The sequence below is a fragment of the Parasteatoda tepidariorum genome, chromosome 9 (assembly GCF_982258835.1).
Source record: "Parasteatoda tepidariorum strain Cologne lab strain chromosome 9, Ptep-v5.0, whole genome shotgun sequence".
Lineage (NCBI taxonomy): Eukaryota > Metazoa > Arthropoda > Arachnida > Araneae > Theridiidae > Parasteatoda > Parasteatoda tepidariorum.
The window spans coordinates 72,612,946-72,617,469 of NC_141763.1; positions in this window are offsets into that span (position 1 = coordinate 72,612,946).

Below are 4,524 nucleotides of genomic sequence, written 5' to 3' on the forward strand. Positions count from 1 at the left end.
TTTGACAAGATGAATATTTTAGTCTACAGACACAAAATCATGTTTGTCATAACAATTTCACATAAATTAAATCTTACACAATCTAATATATATACACTACAATCTAAGACTGACTGTTAAGTTATGTTACATAGATTTCACTCAAGTCCATAATTAAAATATATAAACATTTAGAAGTTATATTTGGTTTTTATTTTCAGGTTTTTAAAACAAATAGATAAATATATTTAATACAGGAACAAAGAAAAAAAAAAAAAAAGCCCAAGGGATAAAAACACTGCCAGATCTACAAGATATGTTCATTCTATATACTATGACATTATTTTCACATATACACACAAAAATAATTTTTTTTTCTTTGGCACAATTTACCCAAACATTATTAATGAAATTAGATTTTTAGAGGGACAATCTTTTTTTAACAAATGAGCTATAAAAAATACTTTTTGCAGTTGAGAAGTTATTTTTAACATATTTTTATTAGTAAAAAAAATTCCAGGCAATTAGTTAGCATAATCCAGGCAGTTGGTTATTAATTAGAAAGGAAACAAAATCTGGAAACAAGTGCACTAAAACTATTAGGTTCTTAGTAGAATATAAAACAGTTTAAATATGGCAGATGTACAGTTGGCAAAACAACAGGGGGACATTATATAATTAAATATATAATTTAAGATGTTTTTGTTTGGATAATTTACAATCAGGAACGTGAGAAAAAAAGTTTAATGACAAAACCGACTATAATTAATTAACAAAAAATTTATACAAATTTGTTTATTTCAGTGTTTTTTTAATTACATAGCTAATTTTAAAGTATTCATCAAAGTGTTACGTTTATTTCAATTTTGAACAGTTAAAGCAGGCACTTTTAAATAAATTTTTTAAGCTCTCTTTAGGCCATTAAAGTCACAAAATTTTATCCAAAAAATAATTTCGAAACTATGAATAAATTACATTTTGGTAAGTGATTCAGAATCAATGTTAGAAGTGAACTTTTTTTCCATAAGAAAAATGCCCTTATCATGTATAGTGGAACCTCTGAATTAACATTGTAACTTGGCAAATAAATAGCAAATTTTCCAGAAAGTAAAGCACAAAATATTAAAATCTTTTAAAGTGGCTGTCAAAGAAATTTTTACATGTTTTTTTAAACTCAAGATTCAAACTGAATCTTAAAATATAAATGTCAAAAATTTACACAATTAAGCGCTAGTTAATGAATATGACCGTAATTTATCTTATTAAAAAAAGAAGTCTTTTTATAAAGACATATATTTGTATTTCTGTTGAAATATGTAACGTAATTCCCAAAATATCAAGAGTAACAAACATTGTCCCTCATTTATGCATTATAGTAAATCAAATATCATTTAACTAAAATATGAAAAAAAGACACCGGTTTGTTTGTTTTTTCCTGTAACTTTTACTTTGATACAGAAACATTTGGGACAAAATGTACTGAATATCTGTATATGTACTGAATCAAAACTTAGTGATTTATCAGTTTTTAAAGTCAAAACATGATAAAATACTACAGAAAAATAAACTACTTGCAGACTTAAGCATGACAATATTGTATCCGTTAAGTATGAAATCGCATCAAGTTTCAATAAAACAAGACTGTTTTATTTAACTATAAAGAGAAAATAGCTCTTTATTTATTCGAATTTTTTAAAACTTCACAATACAAGGCTTGCTGGAAAAGTAAAGTTAAATTCATGACACAATATTCTTGCACTGAGCCTGGTTAAATCTAGGACAAGTTGATTCAGGAAGCAGATGCTATTTTAAGATCGAAATTTATAATGTTTCAATCAACAGAAATAAGTTTTTAGAGTTTTCCACAAAATGTGCTCTTCTTATGTATGAAAAGACATAAGATTCTTATGTATAAGAAAGATGCAAACAGAGGCTATTTTTAATTAGATGAAATTTTGATAAAACCATTAATTGAAACTGTTTGCTATTCTGTCTAGATTCTATGTAGAAACTAGAACAATTGTAAAAAAGAAAGATATAAAAACAATTTGGAAGCTATTTTTTCCAAAATAAAATATTCCTTTAGGTGATTTAGCTTTACTTCGAGTTCAAGTCTTGTAACATAAATCAAGAAATTAATGGAATATAAAGTATCTTTCACACTTCATAAAACATAAATTAGTTAGAAATTTCAGAATTTAAGGTCTACGTCAAATTCATTTACCTAATAAGACATTCTAAAACACATTAATTCACAGAAACAATACATTTTACAAAGCCAACATACTTAACAGAGAAGATTAGACTAGAATTTTTCCACATTGAAAAACATAATATACAAATCGCAACAGAAAAGCTGCTAAGGTATAGAACCTTTATGTTCTATCACAGTTAAACAAAATGGCAGTGCAATAGCTTTTAAAACAAAAAAAGAGAAACTTCAATGTTCAGCTTAAAAATGTGAATTTAGGAAAATATTTTGAACAAGACCATTGTGTTGATGGCATTTGAAGCTTACTAATTAATTGTAGACTTTAGGCCAATTATAAATTATTACCCATAAAATCTATTGAATATTAATCAGAAGTATAAAGTTGCTTAAACCAAATAACAGTAAAAAATAATTTTAATAGCGCAATAACACACATTAAATTAATTCAATAAGTCTTGTTCTCAAAGTCTAAAAATTTGCAGACATCTCATAAAAAAGTTATTTTTTTAATGAAAATTATAGTTTTATGCTTCTTAAAACCTTTATAATTATATATAACACTAAAAACAGAATTTGTATTTTTTTGCTGACAAACTGGTTGCATTTAATATGACTTAAGTAACATAATACAAATTTTTAAAAAATTGATTTTTTCCCCCCCAAACACTTTACCAGAAAATTCGAACTGCGCAATGGTTCACAAAAACATAGATTTTTTTGTGAATATGGTTCTCAAGGAATCAACCATATCCTATAAAATAACTTTATAGAAAAAGGTTTGTGGAAAAGTATTTAAGTCAAGTGTTGTTTTCAACGTGCAGAATTGTCAATGTTGTTCAAACTAACAATTCTTGTTATTACATACTTGACAATTATTCTTGGTTTATTAATAATTAGATAAGTAATATTCATTTCCACACTCTCAATCATCTAGGACATAGAGAAGCAACTAAACCTACATTGATCAGACCTCTCATCATTCTTGAATTTGCAAGTAACAAAGAAAATTGCTTACTTATAAGCTAAATTTTAAAGTAGAAAAATATTTAACGAAACAAAATTCATTAAGTGCCAACTGATGTTAAATAAGTAAAACAGTGTGTGTAGCGTTTTTAAAAAAAGTTTAAAGGTGCTTATTTTTTATTTAAATTTTTTAAGAGCCTTTAAAGGAGCTTTTTTTTACTCAGGGTTTGTAAAAAGTGCTTAGTTTTCTATCTTTTAAAAAGAGATTTTATCTTTGCTGTTCTGATCGTCTTAGAGCGACAATCAGAATTACGAAAAATGTACGATGTTCACAATTTTCTCAGAAATTAGTTATTTTATCATGATTACGCAAAATTTTTGAATTTTATGTTAATAAATTAAGAACTTTAAATGATAGAAAAAAAATCTATTTTATTACTGCACAGATTGTAATTAAGATAAAAATTATTTTTGGAGTGCCTAAAATGTACTTAAAACTTGCTTATTTTTTTGTTGAAACATCTGGCTATGCACCCTGAAAAAAGATTTAATATTATAAGCCTATAATATGATATAAGAAAGTGTCTGATAATGATATAAATATTTCATATCGCCCAGCACTACTGCTCATACACAAAAAAGCAAGCATTTTAAAGCTGAAAATGAAGAATCATAACAATCATTCCATTTCTTATTTACAAGATACAGCATGCATTTCTTAAATAAGTTCATTCGCTAGCAATGCTAAAAACATATTTTTAGTAACAATTTTGTTTTATTGCACAAGCCATACGTAAGTTCTAAATGAAATATTTGATTAAAAAAAAATTAAAGCTTTTATATACCCGAAACTTAAACAACAAATTTAATTATAATGTTAGAAAAAACGACAAGTTTTTCAACAAGCCTATTCACAAAAGGAACTTAGCAATCAACTAATCTAAAGCATACAAATAACTCAGATAACAACATGTATTTTGCACTAAATCATTAAAAAAATATTCACAACTGAGCAGCTATTTGTGCAACTGCCATTTGATACAACTGAAGAAATAAAAACTCAAATTATTAACTAACAATAATAGATCACAAGTATATAACCATTGAGATCACATGTAACTTCAGAAACTCTAAAAATCAATAACAAATTAAATTAATTTGTTTTTATACAATATGATTTAAATCAATGTGTTTATGTACATGGCTGATTTTGCATGTTCAGGTATAAAACTGACTTTTCAAATATGAATGCCATTCGGTAACTACAAAGAGCAATCTCATTGCTTCTATATCAACATTATTATGAATTGATTAAAATCACAGCATGGCAAACATGGAACACATGCATTACAGTAAATACTGAAGGTGTC